Raw genomic sequence first — 14,265 nt, 5'->3', positions numbered from 1 at the left:
CCAGTGGTCCGGGGACCACCAGTGGTCCTTGAGGGGGTTCCAAGTGGTCCCCATAGCTAAATGATGGAGAAGAGTTGGTAACCAAATGGACCCTTATTAGATCCTTAACTCTTGAGAGTAAGGGTTTGGTTTCATTGTATGCTCTCAAGAGTTAAATTATTGTTAAACATCTGCATTACTTAATTTACAAGAAGTCTACACAATTAGAGAATGTAGAGGAATAATTGTTATTTTGATGAACGTTTGCCTGTTATCTCTCCTAATGGTAGGCTACCAACAGTATGGCTACAAAGTCTGATCGAGAGGCTAAATCTCATCAAAATAATGGGCCTTGATATGAAAAAGGTTGAAAACCACTGGAATAAACCATCACCAACAGATATACCCATGAAATTTGTCATCGTTTGATGGTCGTCTGGACTTTGGCCCATATAAAATAACGGACATTTATCATTATCTAAATTTAGATAGCTTTTGTGGTCTTGAGATTAATAAAAGTAAAAAAATAAATAAAAGAAAGTCAACAACATTTCCAACTATGTGGATGTAGTTTTGCAACCTTTATAGGCCTATTGGTAAATGGTGCATTTATATAGCGCCTTTATCCAAGGCACTTTACATAGATGTGCGTTACATTCACCCATTCACACACACATTCATCCACTGATGGCGGAAGAAACCATGCAAGGCACCAACCTGCACATCCTACTATAAATGTGCCACGTCTCTGCTGGCGTGTACGGTTGTAATGCACGTAACTCGAGAACCGTTTGACCCACCGACTTCACATTCGACACACGCGTTCCACACCCCCACAGGGAGTGCAGTGTCAGGTATCGAGTCGGTCGAACCACCACAAAAGGCTCTGGTCAGGCTCTGCCAGTGGGCCTAATGAGGCCAACTCCTTTCACCTGTGCACTTTCCAGCCTCTGCCTCAGCCAATTAGCCCTTCACTAAGTCCCTCCCCAAACCATCCTTGTCCAATAGGCACGTTAGCAGCGAAGAAAGCTTGACCTACATAGCAACTGTTGCTAAATTATTTGGATTGGCATTGGACAATCGCTTTTTGGGGTGGGATTTAGTGAAGGTTCAACCAAACAGGCTCTGCCAGTGGGCCGAATTGATTTCAAAGTACACTTTTCAGTTTGCGGTCTTCACACACAGGCACATACACAGATCTCCATGTGGGACACCGGCTGACAGTTAAAATGGGTGCTATGAGAACGTATATCATTAGGTTCCCAAGTTGCATCGTTCCCAAGTAGGCCGGAATGGCCGACAGCGACGGGCACGTACAGGTCTAGTCAGGAGGGGTTCAGTGTCTTGCTCAAGGACACTTCGACACTAACTCTGGGGGAGCCCGGGTTCGAACTGGCAACCTTGCGGTTACCATCCGGCCACTCTACCCCTGAGCCACCACCGGCATGTATTAAATGTAAGGAGTATTAAGGACACCACTGAGTACGGACAAATTATGGTCATGGAAGTGGCACGTTTCCTGATGGCCTATAAGTGGACGATATGGATGAATTGAATTGAATTTGTGTCGTACAAATGTACAATCCTTAATTACAAAGAAAGTCGATAATTCACTCTAGGACAGGGGTACGTTTCTCCATGCTTGGTGTCACACAAGCACACAGACATGCCGTCCAATTAATTCAGTATTTTGTGCCGCGTGGGGTTATAATATACATTCAAGATGATGATGATGAATCATATCTTGAAGTACGTGGATCATACTCTTTGCATTAGACCATCATCATTCATTAACTAGACTGAGAGATCATCTATCACACACACACGCACACACACACACACGCACCCACCCACCCGCACGCGCACGCACGCACGCACGCACGCACGCACGCACGCACCCAAGATGCAACATTTAAATCCAAGAGTCATGATGTGGCTATACTGTGATTTATTGTCGTCCAATTGAGCCATGGTATAAGCTTCTGCTATTGGCCCTTAATTCCTTGCATGGATAACACACTACATCATTCTTTCTTCGAAACTCTGTCTAAGTAAGACAGCGTTGATTTCGTCGACTAAAACTAAGCCGAAAAATGTTCGTCGACTACCTTTTTTCACTGACTAAATGGAAACTAAATGAAAACTAAGCTAGGATGACTAAAACTAAGACTTAATATATTGGACAATTTCGTCAACAAATAACTAGACTAAAATGTTAGTAGTAGTGGGCAAGAGATCCAGTAGAAGTCATTTTACACTTGGTTGCATGCTGAAAATAGCAGATCTACAAGCTCACAATGCGTGTGTAAAACCAGCCTTTACGATGCCATCAAGGTATTAAATCAAGGTATTAAAATACATTTTAATCGACTAAATCAACTGTAGATTTAGTCGACTGAAATTGCATGACATTTAGTGGACTAACACTAGACTTACACTAAAACAATCCAGGTGACTAAAATGTGACAAAAACTAAATTAAGTTTCATTATGGAGCCCTGGGGCTCCATTTTCATCACCGCTAAACCCCTTATCCCTAAACTTCTTTGCCTTTTTTTTTTTTTTACTATTTTGAAAAACCTTTTTGAATAGTTCAACTAGCCAATCTACATTGACACGTTGTGAGCTTGTAGACTGGCCATTTTAACTATTCAAAAATGTTAAGCAAAATAGTAAAAAAAAGGTAAAGAAGTTAGGGATAAGGGGTTTAGCGGTGACGAAAATGGAGCCCATATGCTGTTCTGGTGGCTTGAAGCACACCTCCTGGACATGACGATGCTATGTTTAGGCCAGTCAATCTAAGCTAAAAAGTGGCGTGACCAAAAATAAATTGCAACGGTAATCGTTCAAGGTTGTTTTATGATCCTTAGGGTCATTCAAATAACATATTAAAAATTGTGAATTATAATATTGGTGGATAATGGTAAATTCAGGCGTTGAAAATTGAGAAAATTAGAACATTTTCAAATTTCATTATGCTTTAAGTAGCAGTGTAAGAAGTGTAAAACTGATGATTCTGAACTTCATGATTCTGAACCCATGTAGTTATGTAGCATAATCCAGTTTAGTGAACGTTTCGTGAAGATTCTTGTAAACCATGTTTTTTTCTGTTCTATGGACCATATAGGACACAAAAATAATAATATTTTCGCCCTGACAATATTTACCATTAACATCCTGTATAAGGCAAACAATTCTAAATGTGACATATGAAACTAGGGGGTTTTCATGATTCTGAATCCATTCCAAGCATTAGTTTTGCTCCAGCACTGTGTATTCAGGGTTAATAGAAATAAACAAAAGTACTGAGTTGTGACCGTCTTCACACACATTTTTGATACAAAAAAAGTGATACATCCTTTATAGCCTTGGGCACTCTTAATATGCATGGTCTTGGTTGTTAACATACATTTGAATCCACAACCCATAGCTTATCTGTGCTGCAGAGAGATATGCCGGAGATATGCCAGACAGAAATAGGTAAACTACTAAAATGGTCTGTGTTGAGTCAATTCCCTTATTATAAATATGCAAATAGGAAAAAATACTTTGTAGTTACAGTTATAATTTGTGCTGACAAACAACGGACCAAACATATTTCATTCATTTCACCTGCTAGACATGGGGAAACAATTCACAATGCATTAGGCACTATAGTTCTGCGTTTGAAGGGAGTGAGTTGTCTTCCTCATGCATGGATGGAGCAAGATTTTAATGACTTATTGACTGAGTCAGAAGAAATCACTCTGCCTTAAGGCCATGTTTCATTCCATCCAAAACAACATGTCACGAGCAGCTCTAACAGATCTGTTTCAATTGTTCTCACTGTACATAATAAAGCAGTGGTTCCCAAACTTTTTCGTGTCAAGGACCCCCAAATCAACATTTATTAGGCCACGGACCCCCCATTTGAAAACATATGACCCTGATAAGGGAGGATTCTTACGGCTCTAGCAGTGATTCCGAAACATATTAATTTCATGGACCCCCCCCCAGTTTCACACACATTATGCTACGGACCCCCCGGTTTAATGTAATTTCTATCTCTGGTAACCCAATTTATATTGTAAAACCACTGTTAATTTAACTCTGAGAGTGTACAAATGGACCCGTTAGGGTCCATTTGGTTCCATTTGTACACTCTCTGAGTTACAGACCCATAAGGGTCCATTTGGTTCCTAACTATCTCTAATTGAGCTAGGTACCCCCTGGAGCTCCCTCAGGTACCCCCAGGGGTCTCCGGACCCCACTTTGGGAACCCATGTATTAAAGCAAATACATTTTGCCATTACACTTTAAACACATGTTGGAATTTAAATGGTTTCAACACTGGAAAAAAAAAATCGATTCTTATAGGGTTAGGGTGTGTAGGGCTATAACCAAGGGGCCAGTGAGGCGCTCCAACGTTGAAGCACTGGGCCCTAGTGGTAAGAGGAAGGACTGCAGGCGGACCCGTCCTTTAACACGTAGGACCATCACTCCCTACGTCACCCATACGTCACCCCGGACCTCAAATTTGAGGTCCGGAGGAGGTACTTCCGGCAGTCTTCCGGGTGCTTCAAAACGCCACTGAGCAACTTCATCGAAATGAATAGCTTGGGGGCGGGGCTAGTGCTCCAGTTCGGTCTCTATCCTTTATATAGGCTATAACCCTACATGTACAACAACCCACTGAGCATTTCTCAGACTATTAGACGTCTAAATGGCCGTCTACAAATGGGATATAAATGGTCTAAAAAGTTTTTTTTTTGCCGTCTAGGCTTAACCCATTTTGACCTGAGATCAGATTCTAAAAAATGTCTTCTACATCCTGACAGTTTTCTGAAAAAGCTATGTTTCTATGTCAGTCGTTCTTCGACTTTTCAAAAATAGCAGACCTACAAGCTCGTAGCGCGCCACTCGGTGGCGCGCTATGAGCTTGTAGATCTGCTATTTTTCAATAGCTAAAGCATAACATGATGCTAACACCAAAAGGGGTTCCCGCCCAAAATGGGTAACAACGTCTTATTTATTTGACGTTTTCTTTTTCAGTAAGAATTGAGGCTCGAATACATGCACGTATAGTGGAGTAATTAAGGTCTATTAAAGTTAATTAATAAGCCTATTAGCTATGATTCACTATTTTTGCAGTGTTTGGTCAGCTACTGTATACAGTAGGCCTACATGTACTGTAGCTGACCCAGCTGATAACAATGAATCATAGCTAATAGGCCTATCAATTAACTGTAATAGACCTATTGCTTACTCCACTATACGTGCAGGTATTCGAGTTACTGGAAAAAAACAAAACATCAAATAAATAATTAAAACCAGTGTTAAGTGGATGTTAAACCAAGATAAGCTGCATGTGGCTGACCCAACACGTCAGCTATAGCCTACTGTATATAGACGGCCTATATTATAGACGTTTATTATAACGTTTTAGTTACCAGTTATAACCAATTTTTGAGTGGTGCAACCACTCCTATAGACAGCTATGTGTGTGGCTGTGTGTGTGTCCCTGTGTCCCTAGTGTCCGAGCACGACAATAGCGTTACGGCGTTTGTTCACCACCAAGTGTCACTGTTGCACAGCCTAACACACAGACACACTGATGCCAGGGAGGAGGGCTTGTACAGTACAGTACAGTACAGTACAGTACAGTACAGTACAGTACAGTACAGTACAGTACAGTACAGTACAGTACAGTACCACTCACTTCAGACAGGTCTGATTTTTAGATAATAGCCTATTGCTCAGTGGGAATAAGGGGTTGAGTGGATCCTGCAGCCTAACTGAGAGAAAATGGATAAGATATATATATATATATTATTATTTTTTGAGTGGTGTAAACCACTCCTACAACTGGCTTTGTTAGTCTGTCTGTCTGTCTGTCTGTCTGTCTGTCTGTCTGTCTGTCTGTCTGTGCAGAAAAAATGAGCAAGGATTGCTACGGTCACCCAGTTCACCCGGGTGTGATTTAATTACGTCAGACATTACGTCAGACCACAGCTGATCAGTCTATATAAGACCTTACACCACTCAGTTCACACGGGTGTGATTTTTATTACATTAACATCTTAAAAATGTCACCATCCCAGCCTGTATTTCATATTCTTCCTAATGAGAGGTGGGATGTGGAAGATGGTGTTGCTATGGGCCCCTGATGTCATGCTCATGCAGGCTAAAGGAGGAATATGTTTCTGTCAGGGGTGATTTATTCGCTGGCTGTAGGCATGAGAACAGATAAACCTGCAATTAATTAGGCTGATTGGGTGGGATGGATGGTGGCCTGAAGCCATGTCTTACAGTAGACTTATCCCATTTTTGACCTGAGATCAGATTCTAAAAAATGTCTTCTACATCCTGACAGTTTTCTGGAAAAAGCTATGTTTCTGTGTCAGTCGTTCTTCGACTTTTCAAAAATAGCAGATCTACAAGCTCGTAGCGCGCCACTCGGTGGCGCGCTATGAGCTTGTAGATCTGCTATTTTTCAATAGCAAAAGCATAACGTAATGCTAACACCAAAAGGGGTTCCCGCCCAAAATGGGTTATGGCTGGGCAGTCGCCGCTTGGGCTCGATCCTCTATAAGAAAATGTATACAGAGACGTGATACTTATTTTCTGGAATGACAAGAAAATGTAATAATAATAATTAAAAAAAAGTCTGTTTGTTTGTTTGTTCATGTTTATTTCGAATATGCAATAAAATAAATAAAACAGAACAGTTTTGTATTTCCTAATTACAAGGAAAAACACTTAAAATAAATAGCTTAAAATATAAGAAAACAAAGAAAAAGACAAAAAAAGCATATCCGAAAAGGAGTGAGAAGTTAAAAACGTATAAACTCCCACCCCTCTGTAATTTAATAATTACTCGCTGACGAAAAGTAAACTGTATATGAAAACTGTATATGTACATACGAATACATAGTATAAACATAAATTGAATACACATATCCATCATACATATAAAAAATATCCATTTTAAACACATAAGCACCTGAATTATCCATTTTCCTCCTCCCTGTATCTTGTGAAAACCATATTTTTATACCTTACTTTAAACAGATTGATGCTAGAACATTGTTTTTGCTCATCCCTCAAATTGTTCCACAGTGTTACACCCCTAATCGAAACACAAAAACATTTCATTGTGGTATTTCTGTTTAACGTTTTGAAATTAAAATTATCCCTCAAATTATAACCCCCCTCCCTATCTTGAAACAAATTCTGAATGTTTGCTGGTAAATTGTGGTTCCTAGCCTTATACATTATTATTGCTGTTTGATAAGCTACTATGTCAGTGAATTTTAGCAGTTTTGACTGTAAAAATAGAGAATTTGTATGTGCCAGATAGCTGACCTTGTGAATGGTTCTTAATGCTCTTTTTTGTAGTATGACTAGCGACTGAACTGAATTTTTATAATTATTTCCCCAAACCTCAGCACAATAATGAAAATATGGTAATACTAATGAACAGTAGAGAGTGTGAAGTGACTTGAGATCGAGAACCTGCTTTGCCTTATTTATGACTGCTATACTTCTAGCAACTTTGTACTTAACATTAGTAATGTGTGGTTTCCAGCTAAGCCTGTCATCTATTGTCACTCCCAGAAATGTATTTTCATGGACCCGGTCAATAGCAATCCCATCAATATTTATATGTACCTGTGTGTTTGTCCTGTGATTACCAAATAGCATAAACTTCGTCTTGCTCACATTTAAAGATAATTTATTGTAATCAAACCATAACTTTAATTTACTTAATTCTTCATTGATGTCAACCTGTAGTTTATCCAGATTATCACCAGAGCAAAATACATTAGTGTCGTCTGCAAAAAGTACTAGTGACAGCAGCTTTGATACTTTGCAGATATCATTGATATAAAGAATAAAGAGTTTGGGCCCCAGTACTGACCCCTGGGGGACACCACAGGTAATTTCCAGACAATTTGAGCAATAGGTGCCCAGCTTCACAAATTGTTGCCGTCTGTCCAAGTAACTTTTAATCCATGTTATTGCAATGCCTCTGATACCAATTTTCTCCAGTTTTTTTTACTAATGTGTTGTGATGGATAGTGTCAAAAGCTTTTTTGAGGTCAATGAATATTCCTATTGCATACTGCCGATTATCAATTGCGTCTGTGATTTTTTTCTATGGATTCCATCAATGCCTGAGATGTTGATCTGTTCTTTCTGAAACCATATTGACTCTCTGAGAGTATATTAAATCTGTCCAAGAAGGAATCTAGTCTGCTATTAAAAAGTTTCTCCAATATCTTTGAGAATTGTGGCAGTGATGAGACAGGTCTATAGTTTGTGAAGTGATGTTTGCTCCCATTTTTATATAGAGGAATGACCTTTGCTATTTTCATTTGGTCTGGAAATGAACCTGTTTGGAATGATAAATTACATATGTGTGTAAATGGCCTAGAAATCCCCCCAATGACCTGTTTGACCAGTGACATGTCAATATCATTATAGTCTGTAGATGTTTTGTTTTTACTGTTTTGGACTATGTCCAAAATTTCAATTTCCTTCACTTCACTCAAGAACATTGAGCAAGGATTTCTATCAACCATTCCCCCCACATGTTCACCATCTGATCCTCGATCCTGAATTTTTCTGCCTAGATCAGGGCCCACATTAACAAAAAAATGGTTGAAGCGATCTGCCGCCTCCTCCATATTGTAGTTTTCAATGTCATTCTCAACAAAATATTTAGGTAAGCTGTTTTGTTTGGCACCATCTCTTATAATACTGTTTAATATTTTCCATATATCTTTAATATTGTTTTTGTTCTTATCTAATTTATTCTTAAAGTATTCTTTCTTGCTTATCCTTATAATACAAGTTAACTTATTTTTTATATTTTTTATATTTATCTTCTGCCACTTTAGTTCTCTGTCTAATAAAATTCCTATATAATGCATTTTTCTTTTTACAGGCATTTTGTAGACCTTTAGTTAACCATGGACAATTATTATAAGTTATTTTTCTATTGTATTCCTTGATAAATACTGGATCTCTTGTCCACTAGTCCCTTCCTAACATTTCAGTCTACTTTTTATTTGTTGACGAAATCGTCAGTATATATTTAGTCTCAGTTTTAGTCATCATAGCTTAGTTTTCATGTAGTTTCCATTTAGTTTTCATCAGTGGAAAAAGGTAGTCGACGAACATTTTTCGTCTTAGTTTTAGTCGACGAAAACAACACTGGTATATGATTTCCTTTTCAAAGTAGCTTATATTTGCCTAATGGCATATTCATTTCTGAAGTAAAATAATCCAGTAGTAATAGGCTAGACTGAATTCAACGAGTTTACTAATTATAATTTGACTCATGAAACGAATGCAGCTAATTTAGAGAAGGGATGGATGGCTGTACCACAGCTCAGAAAGGCAGCCTTTGGTCAATTTGCTTTCTTAGTTGGGCGGGACCCCCTTTTGGTGTTTTATTTAACTAAGCATTATGTTATACTTTAGCTATTGAAAAATAGCAGATCTACAAGCTCAAGCTACGAGCTTGTAGGTCTGCTATTTTTTTTAAATCGTGAAAATGCGGCACAAATCTTTGAATGTACAGTTGGAGGCCATCGATATTGTCCTTTTCTTTTTGCTGAGGTTTGCGTGATCTGCGCAAAAGGACAGTTAACCCATTTTGGGCGGGAACCCCTTTTGGTGTTTTAAACATTGTTATAATTTAGCTATTGAAAAATAGCAGATCTACAAGCTCATAGCGCGCCACCGAGTGGCGCGCTACGAGCTTGTAGGTCTGCTATTTTTGAAAAATCGTGAAAATATTTATTTCAGAAAACTGGAGGATTTAGAAGGATTTTTTTAAATGTTGAGGTCAGGCCTAAATGGGTCAAATGATAAGGGACAATATCGGTGGCACCCAACTGTATATTCTTTCAGAAGACTTTTTTTTTATTTCGACGTCAGGCCTATAAATGGGCTAAGTTGGGAAGAATAATTCCATACCCACACACTGGAAGTGTTGCAGTCTGCAGGGTAGCCCCAGAGAGGTATATCTAAGCTAAAGGCAGCTCCGTATATGTGCCACCATGCACCAAACGTTTGCTTTATGTATTTGATTATTTCATCTCCCATTGTGCTGTTTTCTGTTGTGTATTTTCTCTGTTTTAGTTGACTTAGTTAGACTCCCTGCCCATGCAGTACGTGCCAACTATACTGTAACTATACTGTAACTGTAACTACTGTACTGCAATTATTATTATTTTTAAGTCATGCTATCCCTGTGATAATACAACAATGAATGAAATGAAACAACACAAAACAAAACAAAACTTTAAGTAGCTCAACTTCATAATACAGAACATGATCAACATTTCTTGAAAGTACATTGTACAGGTGTACAGTACAGGCATTCAGCAGACACTCTTAATCCAGAGCGATTTACAGTAAGCAAGAACAAAAAAACATCGTAATACACCAAATACATAAAAATAGTCATCATGAGTCATACGTATAAGCTAAGAACCGAACAGTGGAATATCTACAGGTATATAATGAAACTACACGTATATGACTATACATAAAATGCTATCTAAGTTACTTAAGTTTAGCCTTTGCATACGCCGCCTTTAAGGTCGTCGAGGCTGCAGGGCAAGTGCTACGGCCCCGGGCTATTAAGTCTGAAGAGGTGGGTTTTCAGACTGCGACGGAAAAGATTGGGAGTGAATCTGCAGTTCTGATTGCAATGGGTAAGTGCATTCCATAGTTTTGGAGCCAGAAAGGGAGAAGACGTTTGAGACGTGTGGAGCGTTGTCCCGGTGTTTTTAGAATCTGACCTGAGATCAGATTCTAAAAATGTCTTCTACATCCTGACAGTTTTCTGAAAAAGCTATGTTTCTATGTCAGTCGTTCTTCGATTTTTCCAAAATAGCAGACCTACAAGTTCGTAGCGCGCCACTCGGTGGCGCGCTATGAGCTTGTAGATCTGCTATTTTCCAATAGCTAAAGCATAGCGAAGACGAAGGTACACTTCCAGCCTCCCTGTGTCGGCTGATCTGGGCGAGGCGGGAGGGTTTGTAACAACAACTCATAAAGGAGTGTGATCATCCCTAGCCTGGTTCGCTGTGTTTCGTGATTTGTTTTGTCACTTATACGCTAACAAGTGACAAAACAAAACAAACGCAGCGAATAAGGCTGGAAACCGCATCCAGGAATCCCTAGTATTCTCCTTCAAAATCACTTTAAAAGAAAGAGCACTTCCATTCAAAATTGGCCCCAGTAAAAAGTCAAAGCCTGTTTATTGTACATATACCCATATTGTGCTCAATATAAGACTATGTTTTTTTCCCCAATGGAAATATCCTAAAAAACGGGGTCATATTTATAATCGGGGGCTAAACTATTTGACATTATTCTTTTTCCACAAATGAGTCACCCACCCCTTTTTCCCCCTCACTGTATATGTTTCTTTTCCCTTTTAACCTCCTTTATGATGAATTCCCGTTCTGTTCTTTGGCTTTATAGAAGTGTATATTTGTACGTCTCTAAATGTTTTGATGAATTGAACAGGGTGGACCCTCTTGTAAACAAGTGTAATGCTTTATTGGGTCGTCCACTCACAGTTAACAGTCTTTGTATTGAGTTGTGCTTGAATTGTACTGTAATTCTGCAAACTGTCAATACATATTTCAATCAATCAATCAAAGTCTTGAAAAATGGGGGTCGTCTTATAATCAAAGTTGTCTTATATAATTCGGCACAATACGGTATTTTTCTTTTTGACTTCTAACCATATATATGATAGTATTGTATATTTGTCTGTCTTTAAATGTTTCAATGAATTGAGTATACAAAAGGACCGGTCCCCAATGGAAACAAGAGATAGGCTTTCTTGCGTTCCTCTTAGACCTTGTGTCAAACTATAATGTCCTGTGTGTGTGTGTGTGTGTGTTTTTTTTTAATCTGCTAATAAAGTATTACATTCAATCTCTTTAACAGACCAAAGTGCATATCCATTTTGCGGTGGCAACAAATCAATGTAATTAGCAGAGAGGGTGCATAGCTTTATTGGATATACGTCAATCAATATTTGAGGTGCAAGATCTACAAAGCAATTAAGCTACAGATTAACCGCTTTAACCCATTTTGGGCGGGAACCCCTTTTGGTGTTAGCATTATGTTATGCTTTAGCTATTGAAAAATAGCAGATCTACAAGCTTGTAGGTCTGCTATTTTTTTTAAATCGAAGTACCAGAAGACATTTTTAGAATCTGATCTCAGGTCAAAATGGGTTAAGTTAGTGAAGTAGACTTTACCGTGGCACCTATACAGGGAGCCATAGCTTTAGCACGATATTGGAAAGTTGTGCCGGTCTCCGCGTTTGTTTATTTCCATCGTTCAATTATAGCACTACTTGTATTGTCACATTAACCCATTTAGGACGGCAGACAAGATTCTACAAAATGTCGTCTTCTAAAAAAATCCTGACAGTTTTCTGAAAAAAACCTTTCTATATCAGTGGAACTTCTCAAACGTTTTCATGTCAAGGACCCCCAGAAATTAATAGTAATCGGCCCGCCGACCCCCCATCTGTTTCTGGAACCCCCCCCCCCCCCCCCCCCCAGAAGCAAAGATTTTACCTAAATCATTTGCTGTGAAAGCCACATTTTCACGATTTTCACGACGAGCTTGAAGATCTGCTATTTTTTCAACAGCCTATGGTTTAAAATAATGGTTAACGAACGTGGTTAAACGCCAAAGCGACACATATGCGCTCCCCATCCTAAATGGGTTAATTTGCGCTGAGTAATTGCTGAGGGACCATAATTAATGATGTCTTGATTTGATTTAGATCACATCAGGTCGTATTGCTCACAGGAATTCCCTTGATGACTGCATATCTTATCTGGGCTACTAGCCGTATCGACAGAAAGGGTCCATCCACCAGTAGTTCATTAGTACACTTTTTCCCCGAAGGTGAATGAAGAGGACAAGAAGATTGCTTGGAGGAGGATTACTCTAACTAGCCATTGCTTTATTTCAGAGTCTTGTTGTCTCCGAAGAATTAACAAGGGTTTAATCATGTCTGCTTAACATGTGATTGACATACAGTATAGGTCACATAAGCCACATATCTATGATGATGATCATGTCAGGAACACCTCAGTATTTGGACCCTTATGCAGAATACGACTTGCACTCAAACACCCCTTTTAATTAACTCAGAAAACCCTCCCAGGGCAATATAACATAAACTTACAATATCTCGGGAAACACAGCATTATAATCGAGCAACCTGACCAATAACACGGAGTCCCTAATATACCTCCAAACTGACCTGAGATCAGATTCTAAAAATGTCTTCTACATCCTGACAGTTTTCTGAAAAAGCTATGTTTCTATGTCAGTCGTTCTTCGATTTTTCAAAAATAGCAGACCTACAAGCTCGTAGCGCGCCACTCGGTGGCGCGCTATGAAAAGGGGGGATAGCTGCCAGAGTCGGTGAGAACCGTGCCCCGGACAGCAAGGCGCCATGGCGTAGCTGGACCGCGGGGGGCCGCCCTGCAGCCCCGCCCGAACGGGAACCCCCGAGACCGGCCCTCCTGACAGGCACCCCCCCCCCCCCTGGCAACGACGGCGGCGACGGTGGGGGTCGTCCTGCAAGCCGTACATGGGAGGGGCCCGCGGGCAGGTGGAAGCGTCTCAGACACAGGGGCCAGAAGAGGAGGGGGTATAGGGGGAGAACGAGGACCCTCGGGGAAGGGACCGGGCAGCAGTGAGTCCGTCAGCGTCTCGTCATCGCTGACCCGGGAGGAAGGGAACACTACAGAGCACCAGGCACACCAAGCACATAACAGTCAAGGAACCCATACCAAACACACACAACCCTCACACACAGTCAGACGGGGGGGGAAACACATAGTAGTGAGAGACTGAACCACAAGGCAGAACAAAAACTTAATAAAGAGAAGAAAACTAAATCTACAACTGGGCTAAACCCTTCTCTCTCTCTCTCAGGGCAAGCAGAGAAGAAATGACCAAATTGGGCACAAAACAAACATAGTTTCTCTTTCATTCTCCTTTCTCTCTCACCCTGAGACAGCTTGAAGCTCCCCAGCTCCCCATCGGTTCACTGGAAGCAGACGAATCAGTCTCACAATCAGCCAGGGGAAGGGAGGCAACAGAGGGGCAAAGTCAGGGAAGGCGACCCCAGGCATGGCACACCCGGGGAAAGCGTGTGACAGATCATGTCTAATTTATTATAGAGCCGTGCCCGTTGGGCACTGGCCTAAACCAGGGGTTCTCAACAATAACCTTAAACCATTTT

Source organism: Electrona antarctica, assembly GCF_951216825.1.
Source record: "Electrona antarctica genome assembly, chromosome: 4".
In the NCBI taxonomy this organism is placed as follows: Eukaryota; Metazoa; Chordata; class Actinopteri; order Myctophiformes; family Myctophidae; genus Electrona; species Electrona antarctica.
Note: the sequence above shows the minus strand (reverse complement) of the source record.